Raw genomic sequence first — 24,737 nt, 5'->3', positions numbered from 1 at the left:
ATTCAAGCAAAACTTTGTTAGAGCCGGCTGTCCACACTTTTGCCTTTACTTAAAAGGCTCTATTTTAGGATAATTTTTTCAAGAAGAAATTTGCATTATTCTTTGAGTTTACTTATTTCCTTTTGCCTTACGTTTGAGACCAACTCTTCATTGTGTGAGTTGCTGTTTCCATTGGCTGCTGTTTCCCTTTTACATATTTCCATCCACCGACATGGTTATACGACGTTTCAGAGTTACTCCCTAAAAGACGTATCAAAAGCAGTTCGTCTTATTTTCAAGGATATGTGAGATACTCAAAGTGCAACCCCTTTAATAGGTGGTGGTCGACTAGTATTTTCTGGCAAAGTATAGTAGCTTCAGCTTCCTGGAGTATGAAAAAGAATCATCTCAGCACTGCCTCTTTAGCTCCTCTACATTCCCATGGCTAATCACTACATATTATAAAACAAAGTCGCTTTTTCTGTCCCTATGTCCCCTTATACGCTTAAATCTTTAAAACTACGCAACGGATTTTGATGCGGTTTTTTTTTAAAGATAGATTGATTGAAGAGGAAGGTTTATATCTATATAATGTGAAGAAATATATAAAGGGGGCGTGGCAATCGGTCAAAATGTGGCAAAAAAACATAATTTTTTTGTTTTCACGGCCATAAATCATAAACGAATCAACCAATTAAAATGAAACTTTCTTGAAGTTTAACTTTAAAATATTTACTTTCGTTCTGCATCAAAAAAAATAATTGATTTATTTGTTATTTAACCAAAATTGTTTAAACAAAAGCAGCTCTTTTTCCAAAAAAAGCTGTTTGTGTGTGTGTTCGCTGTCAACCGAATGAAGCAACAGGCGTTAAGCGATAATCTCACCACACCTCATTAATGTTGAATTACATCGTATGGTGACGTATGTATGTATGTATTTACGAATCGCTCGCATTGTTTCATTTCGGACATATGTACATATGTATCTATGTATGTACTGAATTCCATGTAATTATATGTACATACAATTTTACAGCGAAATAAAACGCTATTTTCAGGTTCTATATTAGTAAATCGCACATAATTAAAATACAGTTTTTGAATAGTTTTTATTGTATGCGCGATTTGCGCAACAAAAATGCACCTATGGGTGGATATATAATTCTGTTCTCAGGAGATTTCCGTCAAATCCTACCAGTTGTGACTCGAGGAACACGTGCTGACGAAATAAATGCTTCGCTAAAAAGATCCCACCTTTAGTCGTATGTCAATAAATTAGAGCTTAAAACTAATATGAGGATTTCGTCATCTTCACGTGAGAACAGGCTATTTCCAAAGATGCTGCTAAAAGTTGGCAATGGAGAATTTACACAAAGTGAGGGAAGGATTAACCTAGAAAACCTTTGTGTTTTGATAGAAAACATCCAAGAGTTAGTCAACAATGTCTATCCAGACATTGATAACATAAGGTATAAGACAATATCTTGGTTTAAAGAAAGAGCTATTCTGTCACCAACTAACGAACAAGTAGATAAAGTAAATAGCTTGATTATTTCAAAGATTGATGCGCCGACGAAAATATACTACTCGGTCGATACTGTTCTCGATTTGGAAGAAGCTGTTCAATTTCCTACAGAATTTCTAAATTCTTTGAAACCGTCTGGACTCCCTCCTCACAAAATGGAGCTGAAAATAGGTTGTCCTGTTATTTTATTAAGAAACCTAAGTCCACCTAAACTTTGCAATGGCACGCGTTTGCTGGTAAAATCACTGAAAACTTTCATAATAGAGTGCACAATACTCACAGGATGTGGTACCGGAGAAGATGTATTGATTCCCCGAATCCCTCTGATACCATCGGATCTACCATTCCAATTTAAACGCTTACAATTTCCGGTAAAGACATCTTTTGCAATGACCATTAATAAATCTCAGGGTCAAACCTTCAACGTTGCAGGCTTAGATTTGAGTGTTGACTGTTTTTCACATGGCCAACTGTATGTCGCTCTTTCAAGAGTAACCTCTAGAGAAAACATGTTTGTATTGTCTAATGACAAGAAGGCTATGAACGTTGTATATAAAGACATTCTGTAATATAGTAATTGTTGTAAAAATAAAATAAATACATATGTAAAAATGCAAAAAGTTAATATGCAAAAATGTAGGGTATGCATTTAGATATCCCAAAGATAGCAGGAAATCTTCATGCTATAAAGAAAGGAGAATTGTTTTACTCCAAATTTAACGCGTGCGGGCCACGGGCAATAATGAATAAGCCAAAACTACTGGATCGATTTTAATCATTTTTTCAGTGAGTGACATAGGATATATATTTTATACCCGTGCGAAGCTGGGATGGTTGCTAGTATTTAATAAATACATTGTTACCAGTTCATGTCGAAAAATGACACTGGCTATAACTAATTTAACTCCAAAACAAAAACACTTCGAATTTTAAAGATAAGAGCCCCTCCAAAACTGCATCTTCAAAGAGAAAAAGTTTAAACTGCAGCATAAAAAGGACATCACACCACAATCGAATCACTTGAGATTGCAACTTTGCCATAAAAACCATCTGCCATTAATGCGGACCAAAATCTCTTGCAGGTAAAGAAATTTCGAATTTAAGCAGAATTGCGATGCGAAGTAAGTGTTGAAAATTTTATTTTATTTTTGTTTTTGTTATTTTTGATTTAACTGCTGTCATGAAAGAGCATATCTAAGTAGCCTGCAATGAATATGAAGAACTACTCCATTATTTTACTTTACTTTCACTTCGCCAAGGACTTCCAATCAATTTGATAGGTTTTTGCTTGAGCTGCTTTTATTTTGTGCTCATGAGTAAACTAATTTCAACTGCTGCGCTCAGCGAAAGTACATTTTATGTGCTTTTTCAGTGAAGTTTTTATTAGCACATATTTGAGAGTCCGAAAGAGCTATCAAAGCAGAATGATTACTCACTTGCCGAAGAAATTTACTGCGAAGAAGAGGGCAAAGAAGAAGAAGAAGTGTTTTTTTTACGCCCGGTATTTTATGTGGGGAGCGCATGGTGCGGTGTATGTATATATATACTAGAGATTACATATATACATATATATATATATGTAATTGGCGCCACACCCTTTTTCAGTGTGCTTGATGATGGCGCAAAATTAATCATCCAATATTGGTTTGAATAACTTTTTGACTAAATAAAAAATAAAATTTTTGAGTGATGGAAATCTCTATTTTGACCTTTACTCACTCAACTGCTTGTATGTTTGTATGCTGCAGCTGTCTTTTTCACAGGTTTCAAATATTATTGGCTTACGACGACATTTGCAAAAATTATAAATCGACCGATAGGCCTATTAATTTTACGCCACCCTGTAAATATTAATATTTCACCTTAAAATAAGTGAAAAAAAAATTTATTTTATTAAATTTTTATTTATTTATAAAAAAACTGTGTCTCTGAATGAAAACTTAAATTTTTTTTTTCTTTAAACTACTTTGAAAATCCGAAAATGTGGGAATAAATTTACAGAATTTCAGTACCTACTTTGGGTATACATAAATTATCTACTTTAATTTTTCTTTACCGAATTCTGAATATTCAAACTTATGACCCGAAGTTATTTAGACCGTTTAGAATTTGTTCCCATTTTTTTAGCAGAATTTAAATCCCCTCCCAAAAAAATTGATATTGACTACAAATTAAACTGCGTAAGCCTTTCTTGCAGCAAATTAATGAGATCTCAGACATCAAGGTAAAGAATTTGCTGCTATACTTGGACCTCACTAAATGGATTTGACTTAGAACAAAAAAAAAAAAAAACAAAACAAAAAACAAACATCATTCTACGAGGACGGTGGTAGTAAAACGATGCTGATCACTAATTAGGATTATTTCAGTGGAAATACTCAACCACTTCAACAACAACAACAACTTATAAAATATTCGCAGAAGCCTAACTATTTGAAAAAATGTATTTATTTAAATGCACGTCCCCTGAACTCAAGGAAAGAGAAGAGTATAGCCTATCCTAAGGCGTCAAATTCCTAATTTAAGCTTTTCGTGGCCATATGGCCAATGATATATAGACAAACAGATGCTTTCTTCAGATTTGAATGCAACAAAATCTCTTTAAAATAACTAAAGCTTTTTGATTGTCCTCCAAATATTAAGTTTTCGTATTTTTATTTTGTAAGCTCAAATTCAGATTAGCAAATTCAAAAATTTCACAAAAAAAAATTTCATTGGGCTACTTTCAAAGCAATGCATAAAAAAATGCTTATTCGCGCACTAATTTGTTTTTTTTTTCAAAATAGTGAATGGATCCGAAATTAAGAGGCGAAATTATATGATTTCTATGGACTGAAAAATATTTTCAAAAATTTCAGTTTTTTATATGAATTTCTACAAAAGAAAAAAATTTTCCTTGTGAATTCACTCAAATCGCCCACCTGCCAAGCAAATAAATTGCAGCTATGTGCCTATTGGGTTACCATTCAGAAAGAATGCAAAACTAACTAACCAACAGTTTTGGTAATTTTATGAATTTTTCAATAGTATTTTGTATGTAAGAATATCAAAACCAGATGAATGAAATCAGGTAGAGATTTTTTTTTTTTTATATTTTTGGGAAAAGTTAACAAAAAAGTGATAAGCAAATTTTAAGAGTGCATTTTATTTCACATTTTGCTGTCCTGAGTTTTCGAAACACTGCGACTGCAATAACAATTATTATTTAACTAAACAAAATATAAATCGTGTAGTCAAAGAACTGAAGCAGGTAAATAAGACTAATTGAGTTACATTTTTTATTAATTAATCGAAAATTTTTTCTCACAAATTTGAGGCCGAAATTTTGATCAAAAATCGATTTTTTTTTTTGTTTTTTGAGAAACCGCCATTTTGTCAAAAAAATGTATTTTCCTTATTTCTTCGATTAATTACTAGATTTAAGACCACTTCAACGAGATCCTTTTGGTTTTTTAATTTCCGAGGATCCAGTTCAGAGATATAGTGGTCACCCCAAAACGTCTTTTTTGAGAGAAGCTCCCGGAGATCAACTGTAGCTTCTTTCCAAATAAATATTTTTGCTAATGGTAAGTTTTAAAATATAATTCAAAAATAGCATATACATAAATCAATAAATTTAAAAGTTTTCTCAAAAAAATTCTGGAAAATTCCCTTTTTTCGCCTTCTAACTGTATATATCCCTTAACGGCTTTCACTAATCTCCTTCAAAGGCCTATTGAAACACTTTCTGCACTCTCTTTGTGTGCTGCGCATGTTTTATTAGCACATTTTTTTGTCTAAAATAATTTCAGAACAGCAGAATAATCCCTTCTTTTTCTCTCATTTTTAACTTGATTCGTGGGGCTATTAACTGACCAGTGCTTCTTCCGAGGATTTTTTTTATGTTCCGGCCAGAGCTCTGCATAGTTCGGAGGTATTCTATGTTGTTCTCCAAAATATCTTTATGCTCTAAATGCTCATATTACTAGCGCATTAATTGAGTTTAATAAAATCACTAAATTTGTTGAGATAGATTTTTGATTTTCAAAAAAAACCCTCTAAAAGTTTTGAATATTTCTCATACGAGTAAATAGTTTAATTTTAGGCGGCCGCCGTAGCAGAATGGGTGGGTGCGTGACTACCATTCGGAATTCACAGAGAGAATGTAGGTTCGAATCTCGGTGAAAGCACCAAAATTAAGAAAAATATTTTTCTAATAACGGTCGCCCCTCGGGAGGCAATGGCAAACATCCGAGTGTATTTCTGCCATGAAAAATCGCCTCATAAAAATATCGGAGTCGCCTTGAAACTGTAGGTCCCTCCATTTGTGGAACAACATCAAGGCGCACACCACAAATACGAGGATGAGCTCGGCTAAACACCCAAAAAGGGTGTACGCACCAATTATATATATATATATATAAATAGTTCAAATTTTACTTCAAATACCTCACAGAAATAAGTACATGTGCAACGGTATTTTCAAATGAAAAACTATAAAGAAGCAGAAGAAAGGTTCAACCAATAATTTTAATATATATCAGGTCAGTCCATAAGCTCGTGCGTTTTTTAAAGGTGGTTTTAAAATTATTAAAAAAAAATTTTATAGTATTTATTAATCAAAAATAAATTTTCCTTCATTATTTACAATGTCTTCTCAAATTTTAGGCAAGTTTTTAATTCCCTGCTCAAAAAATTGTTTGTTCTTGGAGCCAAAATACGCTTCGATATCCCATTTTATAGCTTCTTTTGAGGAGTAGTTCTTGTTGCTCATATGGGATTGAAGTCCACAGAAAAGGTGATGATCACAAGGTGCAATATTTGGAGAGTATGGTCGAGGCGGCATTAGCTCCCATCCGAGCTCGTTCAGCTTTCTTAATGTTTGCCTTGCGGTATGAGGTCTTGCGTTGTCGTGGTGAAACAAAACTTTGCGTCTATTCACTAAAGACGGTCGATTTTTTTTAAGTGCCTCATTCAGGTTTGATAGCTGGTGCGAATAATAATCAGCAGTTATCGTCTGGTTTGGTTCCAGAAGTTCATAATAAACAATACCGGTCATATCCCACCAAATAGACAGGAGAATCTTCTTGGGGTGAAGGCCATCTCTAGGGGTCGGTTCTAGTCTTTCATCTTTATCTAACCATTGGCGTCTGCGAGCAGGATTATTGTAAAGGACCCATTTTTCATCACCAGTAACGATACGGTTCAAAAACTTTTATTTTCAAGCCGTTGCAGCAACTGAGAACACACATTCACTTTCTGCTGAAGGTTGGCGACGAAAAGTCTGTGCGGAACCCATTTCCCCACCTTTGAAAGCTTTTCCAACTGAACCAGGTGCCTGTCTGAGCTATCATATCGACTGTTAAATTTGGCTCAGCTTCCACGAGTTCGAGCTTCCACGAGGCGTTGAAGTTAAAGACTTCAGGACGACCAGCGCGCGGGGCATTCTCCACGTCGCAGTTACCACTTTGGAATTTTGAAAATCACTTTTGCGCAGTCCTTACACTCACGGTGTCCTCTCCGTGAACAGTGTTTATTTCTGCAGCAGCAGTTCTTGCATTTTTACCACTTTTATAAAAAAAATACAAAATATGCCTCGAATACGCGTTCGAGGTTTCATTTTATTTTTTAACAACAAGTGCTTCTATCCGCGATTAAAATCACTTGTTGAATGCATAATATATCAAAAAAATATAAATAGTTCCGTTATATTCCGCGAATAATTTTTTGTATGCAAAAATCGTACAAAAGTGAAATTATGGGTAAAATACGCACGAACTTATGGACTGACCTGATATTTAGGAAAAATACGAACAAAAAATTATACAAAAAAAAATTCAACTTGACTAAAATTATCAAATTAAAAAAGAAATTAAATCAACTTCATATGAAATAAGTAAATGTGCATTTGCCTTTCTTTGCACCTTTTTCAACGTTTCTCTAACTTTCGATTTTCTAATAATTCATATGTTTTTCATTTTGAGAAAGGACAGCATTTATATATTACGTTTAGGCATGGAGTCTGCCAAGTTTTGAAAAGTGGAATCAACTACCTTATCCCACTTTTTCACTAGGGCACCTTTCAGGTCTTTGATTGTCTCAAATTGCGGACCATTCCCCAGAGGTCCTCCATCGGGCTTAAATCGGAACTTAGTGATGGCCGACAATATTCCCCAGAGGTCCTCCATCGGGTTTAAATCGGAACTTAGTGTTGGCCAATCCTGAACTTAAATTTTTCCTGACAATAGGAAGGCTTTAGTTAAACGAGCCATATGGACTGGGGCGTTGTCTTGCTGGAAAATCGGTCTTCCTCTCTCACCTCACCTCCTTCATAATGGTATCACAAAGGACGAATCCGTTTTTCCTCGTCCAAGTGTACTCATTCCCTGGGCAACCATACCAACCTAACCTAACCTTGCTGGAAAATCCAGTCGTCTCCGTATATGTTTCCCGCAAACTCAATGAGAACATCCTCTAATACTTCAACATAAAATTCTGTATTGGTACTTGTCGGAAAAAAACAAATTGGAGACTTTCCACCATGTCCGAAAGTGGTCCAAATCATCAAAAACCCGCCACCATGGTTCCGCACCCACAAAGAGTGACTGTTTGATGCGGTTTATGGGCCGGCGGCCTCATTGGGCTGTATTTTTTCCAAAATGAGGCCAGTCAGGCAGTTACTGTGAATAGTGTTCGCTATCGTGAGATGATAACGAACTTTTTGTGGCCCGAATTAGAAGATATGGATATGAATGATATGTGGTTTCAACAGGGCAGTGCCATTTGTCACACAGCTATCGAAAGAATGGGTCTTTTGCGCGAAAAATTTGATGGCCGAATAATCTCACGTCGCGGCGATGTCAATTGGCCGCCAAGATCATGTGATTTGACACCGATGGACTTCTTTCTTTGGGGCTATTTGAAAGAAAAGGTGTACGTCGATAAGCCAGCAACAATTCAAGAGCTAAAGGATGAGATAATTAGGCACATTAACGGCATAGAACCTCAATTATGCCTCAGCGTCATCGAAAATTTTGACCATCGGATGGAGGTGTGCCGCCGAGGCCGCGGCGGTCATTTGGCCAATATTTTGTTCCATACGTAATTGAACTATTCCAATATTATCATAATAATGAGAAATTACAATAATTTCCTAAAAGAATTGTAGTTTATTCAAAATCAACACCAGGCCTTGAAACTTAACCACCCTTTACTTATTTCTGTGCGGTATATTCACTTACCCTATAAGAATCGAGTATATTCATTCGCTTAATAAATATAAATAAAGAAATATGTACTAAGTTAAAAAATCATTCACAGCTTCCTGCGCATAATTTACACTTTAAAAGCTACTAAAGTCACATATAACACACCCCCTTTAAACAGGTACTGATACTCGTTCATACATAAAATGTTTCACCATATCCCATGGTTTGTTTCACCTTGCCGACAGCGTTTACAGTGCGCCAGAGCGTCACTAACTCCAGAAACGCTAACAATATTCGGGAATAAAATTTGCTGGTAATAAAATTAGATAATAGACCTGCACAAACCAATGTTAATAACATTTCACTTATTCACAACCAAACCAAACGTGGATATGTGAATGCATTGCCATAATATGTGACATAACTGCAGAAATTGCATAAACTACCAAAACCAAAAGCAGCAGCAGCCACAGAAGCACACATAGCCATGAAAGCAATGCACACACACACACGTATCGCTCACATGCAGCTATTCAACACAGCACCCTTTTAGAAGCCCACCTTCTCGACCCTCCAACTCCACTCGCTCCCTTTCTGTCTCTCCCTCTCCCTCTCTCTCTCTCTCTCTCTCTGTCCCAATCTCATTCAAATATGAAAACTTTAATCATGATAAGTGCAATGGCAAAAAAGTAACTAACAAATGTGCAAACGTGAATACGCCACATGTACTTACAAAAACAACAAGCCATGCTGCTGCTAAAATAGTAGAGGAGCATTTTTAAAGTAGAGCAACTACTAGCAAAAAAGAGATTTGGTGCTGAATAGTTGATTGCAATGATGGTGGGCAGCTCCTGAGCCTTAATAATAAAAAGCATCTGAAAAAACGTAGCCATAAGATGGGTTAAACGGGGTGTGTAGAAAAAGGGATAAAGATAAAACATTCATAGTTGCTTTGAAAATGTTGAAAAATGTTAGTCTAAATTAAATACAAATAGACATTTCGCTATCGCTACCCTACAAATTACTAACACTCGCCTGCCTATTGTGCCACACATTGATGGTTTTAAAATTATGCAGCGCCCTGCTATGATGAATGCCACATAGCCATCCCCACATACCTAGACTGCCACATAGACTGCAGTTCTCTATTTGTAGTCTACGACTACGAGGGTTACTTTGGTGATTTACACAAGCTGAAGTCTGAAATGGCAGCAAAGGGTCAGAAAAATGATGTGGCGTTGCCAGTTGAGCTGCTTGTAGGCAAGGCCGTCATCAAATATTTAATCACACACACGAAGTATTTGCTTGGCTGGTCTGACATCAGTAAAGTCACAAATCTGCTATTTTCTATGTGCAACCAACCGAAAAGTGGGTTGTGACTATCGTCAATACGTGATGCGTGATTTATTTTTTTTTTTTGTGTAATTATTTTATTTAAAGAAAAGTAAATATAAATTAAATAACTTTAGCTCGACAAAATCGTACCGAATTTAATTAGGTTAAGTGGCAATGAATTCGACTTACTTCTTTATATTGAAAATAATCACAAACCGAGATTTAAGCACTCATTGTTTGAGAAATAAAGGGTGGTTAAGTTTCAAGGGCCGGTGTTGGTTTTAAATAAAATACAATTTTTTTAAGAAATTATTGTAATTTCTATTTATTATGATAATATTGGTTTGGCTCAATTACGCATGAAACAAAATGTCGCGGCCTCGGCGGCACACCTTCATCCGATGGTACAAATTTTCGATGAAGCTGAGGTTTAATTGAGGTTATATGCCGTTAATGTGCCGAATTACCTCATCCTTTAGCTCTTGAATTGTTGCTGGCTTATCGACGTACACCTTTTCTTTCAAATAACCCCAAATATAGAAGTCCAACGGTGTCGTTGACGTTTAGGTGTGGTTTACATTCAACATCGGCCCTTGAAATTTAACCACCCTTTAGAAAACATAGTTTCTCGCACAATTGTACATTTGTACATACAAACAAAATGTGTGATGAATTATTAACAATTTTTCGTACTTTCTTAGCATTTCCACCATTTCAGGAATACCCAAACGAGACTCTTCATTCTGCTGACGAACTGTGTCTAACACCGAATTACTGAGGAAGCCCAATCAGTCCGATGTGGCGACTAAAATCCGCAGCAAACAACGGCAATAGATGGGTACCCCCACCTAAGTAAGAGTGTCGACAACAACGCCAAACAGGCACTGCCACGGACCCCTTCCAACAAACGTGACGAAATGTGGGCAGACCTCGAACTACCTGGTGGCGTTGAACGGAGGCGGAAATGAGGGCTTTGAATAAGAGTTGGAATGAACTTAGAGCGCGTTAATATTCGATGTGGTACCAGCTGGTGGTACATGATTAAGAGAAAGGCCTGCTTTGCGTTGGAAAGATCAGGGGAAGAAGAACTTAGCTTCACTTCTGGCGCCGTTTAGCACAAGAAAGAAACGACTGGCGCGCTTTGTTAAACTCGGCCAAAATCGCGTAAGCGGTTTTCGAGCCCCTTAGAAAGATGAAGAAGAACTTAAGGCCCTTGTGAAACACCCTATTCGATATTGAAGAGGAGTTGTTGACGCCCTAAGAGTTAGAGTATCCTATATATGTATCTAGTCATCTATAGTCATCTATCGGCCTGACCGAAAATAAAAAAGTGTTGGAAAAAAATGTTTTTTTCTTGTGGCCGTCGCTCACCAACTGCCAAAAACTAACCTCTCAGTGCATTTCGAATTTTTCTTCCAAGCAAACATCAACAGCTTAGCCTTCGCTTTCTTTTTTTTCCAGCCGCATTACATAACATCTGTTCAAAAAGTACCTAGAATTTGTCAATAACACAAAAACTGCACAAAACCTTTGCTGCTTTCTCCAATTATGCAAAGAAATTATCAAAAGAAATGCTCAAAAGAAAGTATTTGTCTTAAACTGATTTTGAAGTAGATTTTAGTTCCCTCTACAAATTTTCCTTTATCTCCTTAACTGCGCAAAAACAATTTCCCCGAAGTGAGAGACTTAAGCGTAGGAACAGAAAAAATCTGACGAAGCCCTGTCAACTTCGTATAGAACTTAAAATTGCTTCTGGTAAAATAGTCGAACAGCAAAGACTTGCAGAGAGCAAACACGTTTAAGAAAACCTTGATTGCGCTTAGAATTTCTTGCTGTTTTCTGATGATGCCACTGTGCTATAACTTTAGGGTAATTATCTTAAGGCAAAATGAAACCAATTCAAGGTGAATCCCCAAGGGGCATAGAGTAAAATTTTTAACAAAAATTTGCAATTAACTTTTAAATTACATATCTACCTGAGAGGTTTTCAAATAAATGGAAGCGGCGGCCAAAATCATATTTCAGCTAAATACTTTGTTTCGGCAAACTTTATATAGTAGAATTTCACGAGGATTATGCTTATGGAATATTTTAACCCACTAACTCTCTCAAAATAGAGCCCGCTTTGACCATTTTTTGCAGAAATTAGAGAAATAAAGACGCTCGAAGGTTAAACCGTTCTAAAACATTATTACCCAGAACTTTCCACTAAAGGTTTTCTCACACAAAATCTGCATAGTGGGAACGTAACTGCCTACAGAAACTAAAAAAGCAAATCTGTAATTCCTCAGTTGCCTTAAGATATGCAACATTTTTTACTCTTTATTTCATAGCACTTTATCAAAACGGCGCTTTAGTGCTACTTGAGGAGGGCCAGATCGGCACTTCAACCATTTCACCTTCATAGGCACTTACGTTGCGAATAAACGAAGCTGTTAGCTGTGTCTACCTGTAACTAAAATTATGGTTAAATTTCAAGGGCCGATGTTGAATTTGAACTACACCTAAACGTCAACGACACCGTTGGACTTCTTTCTTTGGAGTTATTTGAAATAAAAGGTGTACATCGATAAGCCAGCAACAATTCAAGAGCTAAAGGATGGGATGATTCGGCACATTAACGACATAAAGCCTGAATTATGCCTCAGCGTAATCGAAAATTTGGACCATCGGATGGAGGTGTGCCGCCGAGACCGTAGCGGCCACTTGGCCAATATTTTGTTTCATACGTAATTGAGCTATACCAATATTATCATAATAAAGAGAAATGACAATAATTTTTTAAAACAAAAGTATTTTATTCAAATTCAACACCGGCCCTTAAAACTTAACCACACTTTAGATAAGGAACTATTTGCATTTGGTAGTCTTTGGCCGAGGCCGTGGCGGCTATTTGGCCAATATTTTATTTTACGCGTAATTGAATTATCCCAATATTATCATAATCAGGAAAAATTACAATAACTTCCCAAAAATATTTTATTTTATTCAAAATCAATACCGGCCCTTAAAAATTAACCACCCTTTATACATAAAATTTAAACCTCTTAGAACTACAAATTTTTTCAAATACTTTTCTCATTAAAAAATATTAATTGCTCAGGGGAAATTTGCGGAATTATTGGTTACTTATTGCCAAGTACCTTTGCAAATTCGGATAAAAAGAAAATATCTGCCTGATGCTTACATAATCGAGTTCGGGCAGTATTTTTTTAATTTTATTTTAATTTTTTTTGTGGTTTTGCCAGCTACAGATATGAAGACCGAAAGGGGCCAAATCAACACCACGAAATCAACACTTGTGTGCTTTAAGCATTTCGGAAAGTACAGGCCTTTCGTAGTTTAAGCTCCTTCATCAGTTCTTTCACAATTCCTTTTTTGACTTATTTCTGGTATTTACGGTGAATTTTCAATGATGTATTAAGAGACTTATAGCAGAATTTTATGGCAAATATTTTTGTGGCACATCTTTAACCGTTATGTCCCCCTTTTATGAGCATATTTTGGCTTTTCTCACAAAAAATACCAAAACGACCCATCTATTGATGAGTTAGAAGATTAAAATGTTTGATAAAAATGCTCCCCTCTATTTTTTTTTTAAATCACACTGCTGAAAATATCAAGCCGCCAGCGTCAAAATAAAGTGTAATATTGAGTAATTTCAACTTTCTATGTGTTTGTATTTTATTTCATTTAAATTTTTTTCATAAATTCTATTTCTATTTTTCTAATACATTTAATTTAATTTTATTTTATTTTATTTTATTTTATTTTATTTTATTTTATTTTAATTTTTGAAAAGATTTAATTAAATTTAAAAATAGTATAATAATAAAATAAAATTCTTAAATAAAAATAAATTTTTTGATAATTCAAAGTTTCAAAATTTCCACAAAATTAATAAAAATTCGCTTAATTTTCAGCAAAATCTCGAGCTTTTGGTCAAATTTGTTCTTAGCAAAATAAATTTCTTAGTTTAGAAAAAATCTGATTATGCAATTTTATAGTCCATGAAATTTTAGTGCAACAAAGTGCAAGTGTGAAAAGGCTTAAAATTCGCACTGATTTTTACAATTTTATCCGCTGAGGTTTGGTGCATTTTCTCCATTGTATTTTTTTTTTTGTATTTTGGAAACAAATATTATTTTTATTTTTATGTATTCGCACAATTTTTCTTAACTATTTTATGCTAGTTTTTCTAGTTTACCTTACTGGAAGATTAAGTTTTGAATTGAAGAAAAAAGTCTTAAATATGAAGGCTAGTACTGATAAAAAGTTATAGGTTAAGTTCGGTTGACTTGGCTGATCAGCTCTGAAAAAAAAGTTTGAAATATGAAGACCAGTGTTGTTAAAAAATTATAGCTTAGGTGCGATTGACTTGGCTGATCAGCTATGATCTCACATGGACCAGAACTGGTCACTAGTGTGAGCGGGTGAGAGTGTATCGTGTGGTAGGTTTCATATCCGACTCAATATGCCCTGTTTCACAAACTTTCGTAAACTGCTCATCTTCTAATCTGCTCACTTAATGCGAGGAGAAATGAAGAACCGAATCAGCAATAAACTGACATTCAAAGGTGTTCTACCAAAAGCGTCATCTTAAGTCACGTTTCTGTTAATAAATGATTTCTACGCACATAAATCTTTACTGAAAAACAAACAAAACTGAGCACATGCATACATACATACATACGAGTATATGCATATAAATTTCACATGTGCAACCAAATCTAAAAAAAATTCCGTTGGCTCATAAATGTGCTTTCTTCTTCATCTATGTGTATGTGAGTGTACAGGTTTTTTAGTTTCCACTTTAATTTCCAACGTGCTTAATCACGCTCAACTTGCAAGCGAAAAATGAACATAAAAAAGTTGACAATTTACAAAAGAAAATGTGCAAGTAAAAAACGTGCATGAAAATCCGCATGAAAGTGTAACGAGCAAAGATAGCAGCGGTTGGTTGGATTTCAATTACTTCGCGCGTCGTGCATTTATGCAAAGGATCGCGCACACATACACACGCAGGCATGCACCCATACTCATACAAATAAGTTTACATAAATCATAAATGCGCAAACATCCAAGCACTACTTAATTTTTTCTTCTATTCTATTCAACAAACAGCATAACTGTCTCTTGTTACACTCTCTAACCCCACGAATGCCGTTTCTTTGTACATTTCACGCTATGTACAACGACGCTCAAATGTATGCAACATTAATGAACTGCACTTCTCGCGCTGGTCGTCATCGTCGCCGTTGTCGTTGTCTTTGTCCAAAGCCACAGTCCCCATTACGCTGTGGGGTGAATACTTAATGACGAGTGTTTTAATCGAGTAGCGCAAGCGCTCAGCTTACAAATACACACACACACACACACTGAGTGTATCCACAAATACTTGCAGTGAACCGCCAAAACTACTCAGCATACATTGTAGTTTATGAACTGGCATTTAGGGACACAAATCGAACTAGTCCGTTGGTAACTAGAAGACAACTAGTCGTAAATTGAGTAATTAGAGTAGTATGCATTAATTGTTTTGTTGCTATATATTTTTAAATAGCACTTTTTATAGTTTTTTTAAGAAGTTGCTTTTATTTAGTTTATTGCTTTTATTTAGTTTATTGCTTTTATTTGGTAGAAGTGCTCAGCTTACAAATACGCACATACACTGACAAGCTCTTCCACGAATACTTGCAGTGAACAGGCAAAACTACTCCCCGAACCTTGTAGTTTATAAACTGGTATCTGGAAATCAAACTGGTCCGTTAGTAACTAGAAGGCAACTAGTCGCAAATGCCCAATTAGGTTAGTGTGCAAGAAAAAAGTATTGAATATAATTTTTATTTGTAATTGTTTTATTGTTATATTTTTAAATAGCATTGTTTTATAGATTTTGTGTGAAGTTGCTTATATTTAGTTTCAGAAAAAAAATTGAAAAATGTTAAATTTAATATCAAAATCATATAAAGTCAAACACCAAATTTGAATAAGTAAATATAAAGAAATATATGTGATGAAATTGTGTAAGATTTTTGTTTTTAGTAAAACATTATACGTTACAAAAACATAAAAGTCCCATATATTGGCACGTTTTCACTATTTATTAATTTTTTTTTTTTTTTGTTTATTAATATTTTCAAATCACTTTTTTATATTTATAAAAACCAAGCTCATTCTATAGTTAAGTTCATATTGATCTAAGTTTCAAACCTTGTATAAGATCTATAAAAATTCGGGAAATTCCATTCAAAGCTTCAAATCTTTTAGTAAAACTTTTTAAAAAACATTCTGATTACGCCGTTTTCTAGCTCATTAAATTTTAGTAAATACAAAAAAGTGCAAATTTCAAGCGGCTAAAATTTTCGCTAATTTTTAATATTTTTTTCCTCTAACGGCGTAGCGATTTTCTTCCCTCAAAAACAATTTCGTGCATTCGTTATCTGGAGAAAATGCCAAGCACTGTAAAGGAAAGAAGTTATCCAAAATCAGCGAGAATTTTCAGCTTCTTGAGACTTGCAGTTTGTTGTACGAAAATTTAATCAAAAAATTGAGCAACTTCCAACTCTACTAGAATTAAATAATATAGGCCACTGCATGCCCAAAATTTTTCTAAAGATTGTGATTCGCTTAAAAATTTTGATGGGGATTGAACTAATATAATATTTGAAAATTTGACACAAAGTTTGAAACTTGGATTTATGTGGCCTTTGTTGTAGGATAAAATATATATTTATTAAAAACAACTTTCCATTTATTTGTAAAAAAATATATACAGTTATTATTGAAATGCTGCTTAACTGCAAGGCACTCTTAGTGCCAGTAAATTGTACTACCGGGTTTCTCTGCCTCCGCTCGTATGCGCTTATTATGTGGTGTAGGTCAGCTAGGAATTAGACAGGTTGACGATTTTTAATTACAAATTTTTATGTGCGCCTGCCTTGTCTCACATTTTGATTTTACTTTTTTCTTTTATTCTCTTCAACTTTTTCACACACAATTTTCTCCGTTACTTTAGCATTGACTAAGCCCTGTCTTTGATGCTTCGTTGTGCTTTGCTTTTATTTCTTGTGATTTAGGTGTTTATGTATAGGTAAGATATATGCACACATACATAGATGCATGTGTGTAGCACACTTTCAGTGGCAAAATTAGTCGGTTAAGTTGTGGCTAAATTTGGAAAAACGTTAAATGTCGAAGGACATATACCACATATATACATACAAGTAGATGTGTTAGTGTGCGCAAGTGTGTGTGGAAAAAAGTGGAGCAATGACTAGGCTGGGTGGCTACTAATCTTTGCTTTAAGGCTTAAGGCAGCAGCGGAGACGAATAACAGCAACTGCATCGTCGGCAGCCGTATGTGTAGCCTTTTCTTTTTTCTCTAAAGCCTTACTTAACGGAATGTGCTGAGGTAGAATGTGTGCAGGCTGGATAGTATAGTAAACGATTAGGAATTTAATTTCAAGTACTTCGGTTAGATAAAATCGTGTAGGTATTGCGCATTCTCGAAGCGAACGTGGGTTAGAATTATTTTTGTTTCAGAATCTGAAGAAGAAGTAAATACTCAAATCTGAATCTGAAGAAGTAAATATTCAAAGGCTTTTGATGTACAAAATGGCACTAATTTAATCACCTTTTCGGAAGATTTGGCGTCGTACGTCAATCATATTTGACATTTGTATACTAGAAACCTTTAGTATGCAAACAAGCAAGCAATGAAGCACGTAAAGGTGAAGATAAAGATTTTTATTCTAGAAAATAGTATGTATTTATTTAATTTAATTTTTATTTTTTTTTTTAGTTTTTTTTTTTTTGTTTTATTTTATCACAGGGGGACGCCGCAGGGAGGTGTTCTTTCGCCCCTACTTTGGCTAATTGCAATTGACGAAGTTCTGATAATGCTAAATAAGGGTAGGGTTAAGGTGGTAGCATACGCCGATAATCGGGACCGTTTCCCTCAGTCATGGCTGAGATTTTAGAAAGGTCACTGGCTGTACTCAGTCGCTGGACTGCCACTTGTAGCTTCCACGTCAACTCTGACAAAACGGCGCTGGTGCTATTCACCAGAAAATATAAACTTCCACCCTTTTGACTTCCCAAATTAAACAACCACGTTCTCCCGCTCTCATCGGAAGTTAGGTATCTTGGAGTGATACTTCACTCTAAACTCATTGGAAGCTACACATTGAAAATCGGGGAAGGAGGCCAGTATAGCCTTCTACTCCTGCAAATCTATGTTCGGTAAAAAATTGGGACTCAAGCCACAGGTCATGCTGAGGATGTACAACGCAGTGGTTTTGCCAATTTTAACGTATGGATGCCTGGTTTGGTGGGAAGCTCTTCAGAAGCGCTATAATAACACTAAACTGGGGAGGGTGCAAAGGACTGCATGCATTGACATCACCGGAGCATGCAAAATTTGCCCCAGTGCTGCCTGAATGTCCTTTTGCACTTACTTTCCATCGACTTTTTCGTCATTTCCATTGCAGCTCAAAATGCAATCAGGTTAAAGGAGATTGGCCTCTAGAGAAAATCTCTCAAGGGACATGGTAGCATTTTCGGGCAGTTAACACCGTATTTCTCCGAACATCGAACAGTTCTCTCTATCCGCAAACTAGAGTTAGAGGGTCGTGCTAGAGCAATATTTGTCAATAGGCAGGATTGGATCGAGAGGAAAATCTGCACAGAAGCTTGCACCTCTGTCTTCACTGACAGTTCCAAGATGGAATCCGCAGTCGGAGCAGGGGTTTTCTCTAAATCAGCCAATTTATCTATCTCCTTTAAACTGCCGAGCACGCAGAAGTCTTTGCGATCTTGCAGGCATGAAAAATGCTTAGGGAATGCGGAAACGAGGGAGATATTAACACTTTCTCCGATAGTCAAGCCGCGATCAAGGCTCTGACGACGCCATTGTGCAGAAGGAAATAAGTAAACTCCTGTACGGAGGAGATCAAAAATCTTGGGTGTGCAGGTAACATTTCTCTGATCTGGGTTCCAGGACATAGGAACATAGAGGGAAATGAAATTGCTGATGAGCTTGCCAGGAAGGAGACTGAATTGGCCTCAGATACCTCCTACCCGGTCATCGGTATCCCCATGATAGTTGTTAAAGGGGAGCTGTATAAATTATTTCTCAGGAAAGCGCAGAAAAGATGCAGCTCCATTTCTTCATGTGCTATTTCGAAACCCTTTGGCCCCAGTGCAATATACGAAGGACTCTTAAAGTCCTGGGGACTCCTCGCCATTCAATTTCCAAACTAGCAGCTGTGTTTACCGGTCACTGGACGATCGGCACACACGCGGAAAAGCTAGGGTTACCATTTAACCCCCATTTTAGAAGCTGTGGGGACCTTTCCGAGAAGGAGACTGTAGAGCATTTTCTCTGTAAATGTCCGGGTTTGGCAGCTTGAAGACTAAAGTTACTGGATGTTCCTTTCTTCGACAGCCTGGGGCAGTGCGCCAACCTAAATCCTCTTTCTCCATTATATCAATCTTCTCCATTATGTCAAAAGGAGGTCTCATAATGGTATCAAAACGGTGCTTTAGTGCTACTTGAGGAGTGCCAGACCGGCACCTCCACCATTTCACCTACCTACCGACCTTATAAAAATGTTATTCAAAATTTTTATTTTATTAAATTTTTTTATTTTTTTTTTTACTTTTCTTTTTGTTTTTATTTTTTTTATTCAATTTTTTTATTTTATTTTACAAAAAAGTTAATCAAAGCCAAAATTCAATTTTCAAAATTTTGCGCCACCTCACAGATAAATCTATTGGTCTTAAATTCATTCTCTTTTCCATAACCAACCGCCAGAAAGTTTGCCTTTAGCAGTCGTTATCTAAAACATATTTAATACTTTACAGGCGCGTAAGCCCTGTCATTAAATTCTTGAAAGGTGTTCAGGTCAAACTATTCTTCCTAGTTTTGGTAAATGTTTCAGTAATTCCGCCTCTGAGTGACAGATGCTTTAGTAAAAAGATTTTTAAGGCAGAAATTGCCATTGCCTGCCAAGCTACGCTTTTTTTGGGTATCAAGTAGAACTTTCCCCGCTGGAGATGAAGTGGCAAAATTCCTCATAAATATTTTTCTCCATAAACTGCGCTAAGTAATAAAGTGCATTTTAATAAAAACAGTTATGCATGGCATATCAATCAATTTATGAAAAATCCTCTACTTCAAACTTTACGCCACTCAACTGTTGAATGAAATTTACAGAAAATCACTTTTCACAATAAGTCGTAAGTTAAAACCAGCGCCAGAAACAAAAAACAGAACTCAAATCACTTGAGTTAGAGCGTCGCCTGACGGTTGTTCCAAGAAGATGTGGATGAAGGTGATAGCTTATCAAAACTATTATGTGTAAAACGACTTGAAATATAATTTTTGTCTTCAGACTTCTATGGTAAAATTTAACGAGAATTTTTTGGTTTTTTTTTTTCAAAATATGTATAATGAAAGTTTATTAAAAAAGGCAGTTAGAGGGCTAATTTATTTCACAGAAATTTTAGGCCGAAATTTTACAATTTTTAATTGAATTCCTTTTTCTTTACCGAAAACAAAAGACGCCTGAGGGCAAAGCTTTTTCTCAGCTAATGCTTGACTATTTTGTGTAGATATATTAAAAACTCATACTATTATAAGCATTATGGAGGAGCGATTTTTAGGAAAAGCAATTTTTTTATTTACTATAACGCATAGGTTGATCCAAAAATTAATTTGAAGTAATTTTTCCGACCAAAGATTTGTTTTCAATCAGATTTATCAATTAGCGTGTTCGATTAGGATTATAAAGGTCGTATAATAAAGGATGGTTAAATTTTAAGGGCCAATGTTGAATGTGAACTACACCTAAACGTCAACGACACAGTTGGACTTCTTTCTTTCGGACTATTTGAAAGAAAAGGTTTACGGCGTAATAAGCCAGCAACAATTCAAGAGCTAAAGGATGAGATAATTTGGCACATTAACGGCATAGAACCTTAATTATGCCTCAGCGTCATCGAAAATTTAGACCATCGGATGGAGGTGTGCCGCCTAGGCCGCGGTGACCATTTGGCTGATATTTTATTTCATGCGTAATTGAGCTATACCAATGTTATCATAATAAAGAGAAATGATAATAATTTCCTAAAAAAATTGTATTTTATTCAAAATCAACACCGGCCCTTGAAACTTAACCACCCTTTATATTAGCCTGATAGCCAAAATGATAGAAAAAGTTTTTCTTTTTTCAAATAACGGTCACGCCGAGGGTGCAACTTTTCAACTTTTGCTGTGTGCGGTTGTGCTTAGATTGGTGCTCTAGAGTTTCCTAATATCCCACAGCTATTAACGCATAATTGAGACGCAGTCTCGTAAATATTTTGTGCAGTGCTGATTTGCAATTAATTTTCTAAATAAAATCAATGAGATAGTGACGCTAAAATAAGTTTAATTCAATAGTATAATTTCTCGAAATGCCGGCCTGTGTTGTCGTGAAGTTTAACGATCGTCGCCTATGTTTCAATGTGAAAAGTGTGTGTGCGTAAACATTTCACCCATCTGATGTGGAGTTTTTGCTCTCCTCGGATAAAGAGTTCTGTGCAAAAAGTGATCTACTACTCGTCGAAATTCTCCACATTCGCCACCGCTATCTGTTGCTCTGGATATTTCAGACAACAATATTACTACCACCTGCCTTATAGCTACTCTGAATAGCAGAGTACAAGTCCAAAGTAGTAGTGTGAGCAATTCGTCTCGGCATCCAACAACAATATTTAATTCTGGTTCTTCATCTCAAGAATTATTAATTAAAAATGAATAATGTTAATATGTGCGACCAATTAACATTCCGCTCTGCATTCGCTGAAATTGTTGCACGCAGAGCTGAGAATCAATATTCGCAATGCTGCTACGGTTAATTAGTTGCGAGATGATAAGATTCAGCTCTTAACCAATACAAAAGCAAAGCAAGCTGAGATTCAATTGTTGCAGTCTAACTTTCGCTGCGACGAAATGGCTTCAGACTTATGTGCGCTCGCTGCCGAAATTAGAGCACCACGCGAAAATGCTCTTATGTGCATAATAGGAACCTTAGCAAAAAAACAAATGAGGTGCAGCAAAAAACTTTGCTCTCTGCTTATATCTGTACTTCTCGCACCTTCTTCTGCTGTAGGAGTAAGTGCCAATTACTCTCTTCGATTACCTGACGCTGCCTCTCTCTTTCGCTTTCGCCGCTGCCGCTGCCGCTGTTACTTCTGTAACTGCTAGAGTTTCTACACACGATGCTGCTGCATCCTCTGCTGTGGGAGTTAAAGCTAACTCCTCTCATATTTTTGTCGACCTCAACTCTCGATCGCTCGCTGCTGCTGTAAGCAAGTCAAGTAGCATTGGTACCTTGCAAAAATTTTATTTACATAGTCATAGTCATTCAACCTATAAGTCATTCAGGAGCTTCTTAGTAATTCAGCATAACTTTTTTAAAATTGTCTGATTGTAATAATTTCTATTTAATATTTCTTTAAAATTAACTTCAAACTTTTATTTGAAATTCTTAATTTTACCACCACAATTTTTCAGCAGCGGACACTCTTTATGCGCTAGCCTAAAATAGATTTTTAAGTTAAAAAAACCTACGTAATATAATAAAAAGGAAACAAACCAGAATATAAGCAAACGTTCAAACAAATAACTTATACATGTATTTGCATATACACATATATACATACATACATACATACGTACATACGTTAAGAAAATATTTATGTATATACGCATATATATGCACTTGTGTCCACATTCATATGAATTAATATAGGGATGTCGGCGTCTATGTAGTCGGCCACTGGCATTGTCACGTACAGCAGCTCAATAAATTCACTAGCATTGTTTTCACGTTCTCACCCGCCCTCACGCGCTCTCTGCCTCAACCGTTTACCTCATTACAATCCGTCGGCGTTTACTTGCAAATATGTATGTCTGCTCTTGAGAATGAATCTGTTGTGGTGTGTGGCCTCGGCGCATCTTCTCTGCATGATTTAATTTTTATCACTTCGTCGTGCTCGCTTTTACTTCACCTTTTTTTCTCTACACCTTTCTTAAATTTTTGAAATTTTCATTTCTTTGCCTCTTCAACAATTGGCAGCATCGCCAGTTTTTTGCCGCACAAAATTCAATGTTACCACCATTTTTTTTTCTTCCTTTTTCTCACACTTGCCCCGTATATAAGTACTAGCCACTGCTGCTTGTTGTTGTTACTTGGCTGAGGGGGTGTGTACATCGCCCTGATTTATTTTTAAAAGTAAACGCCGCGACATTGGCACATGAAATTTAGTGCTCTTTGTTGTTTCTTTTTTTTTTTGTTTTGGGTTTGAGAATTTTTTGGCTGCTTTATTTCTCGATTTATTTATTTTTTGTTTTTGTTTTGTGCTACAGTGAAATTCTTGTGCAAAATGTAATAGCCAAAATGTCGGTGCTTAGTAGATAATGTGAAAAATAATGGCAATGCAGCCACATACTTGTAGATATTTATCGACAGAAAGAGGATTTTAAGGGATTTTCGACTAAAAATTCATGGTCCATTATTTTCTTATTTTCTTTGGAAGTGTATTAAAATTTTTCATTTGCATAAAACCTACATTTTAAGTTATCCCTTTCAAAGGAAAAAACTCATGAAACGCTGCGCTTTTACACCAAAAGTTAAACCAGTCCAGCGGCTCTATTCTATGCAGAGGTCACATGGAGGTCAAAATGTCCACAATTGTGCCCAAAATACTTGCACTAACTACGAGGAAAAAATACTTGCATTCCCCGTGGAAAAAATACTTGGATTTACAACTTCCATTTAAGTAAAAACTCACTTCTTTAAAATTTAATTTCTCAAAAATAACACCAATTTGATTTTAGGACTTGCTAAATACGAACCTTAAGTCAAATTTAAGTTTTGACAGTAGGCATTTTTAAAATCAACTGTCAATTTCAGTAAAATTACTGAAAGCTTGTCAAAAGTGGTACTAATATGGTTTTTGGGCTCAATAATCAAAAGTTTCAAGTAATTTAAATTTTGAAATGAGTACTCTAACAGTTCCCTTTTTGTTTTTTTTTTGTGGGTGAGGTAGGGTTCAAAATGCCTTCGCACTTACAGCGACCGTCGTCTACTGCATCGAGTGGTGTGACCACTAAAACGATTCCTCTTCTCCTTCTGGGGAGACACCCTTCCCGCAACTGCTTCCTCTATTACTTCGGGAGGGCCCATAAAGGACCAATTCTATTGACCCACATCTGGGTCCACCATATTTGTAGCCAGCTTTCATGCTATAGGCTCGTCATCTTGTGTCTCTATCTGTGCGCCTTCGCTTTGTTGCACTGTGCCGATATCTTTTTTTTTTCGTAGTACATTCCAGTTGTCCCCGCGTTCGAGCATTTTTCTGATTATGTTGCTCGGTGCGATGTCGCCAATTTCCTCCCTCAGAGCATTTCTTTCTGCGAGCCATCTGTCACAACTAAAAAACGTTTGTTCGCTCGGTGCTTCGCAGTATATGCACTTGGAATCGGTTAACTTGCCCATTCGGTATAGGTAACTCCGGAAGTATCGGTGGCCTGAGAGGAACTGATTTAAGAAGTAGTTCACTTCTCCGAAGTTCCTTTGGACCCATTTGTCAATTGATGGAATAAGTTTCGCTGTCCATCTGCCACTCGATTTAGTGTCCCATCGGCTTTGCCACCGCAG

Source organism: Anastrepha ludens, chromosome 6 (assembly GCF_028408465.1).
Source record: "Anastrepha ludens isolate Willacy chromosome 6, idAnaLude1.1, whole genome shotgun sequence".
NCBI classification, from domain to species: domain Eukaryota; kingdom Metazoa; phylum Arthropoda; class Insecta; order Diptera; family Tephritidae; genus Anastrepha; species Anastrepha ludens.
Note: the sequence above shows the minus strand (reverse complement) of the source record.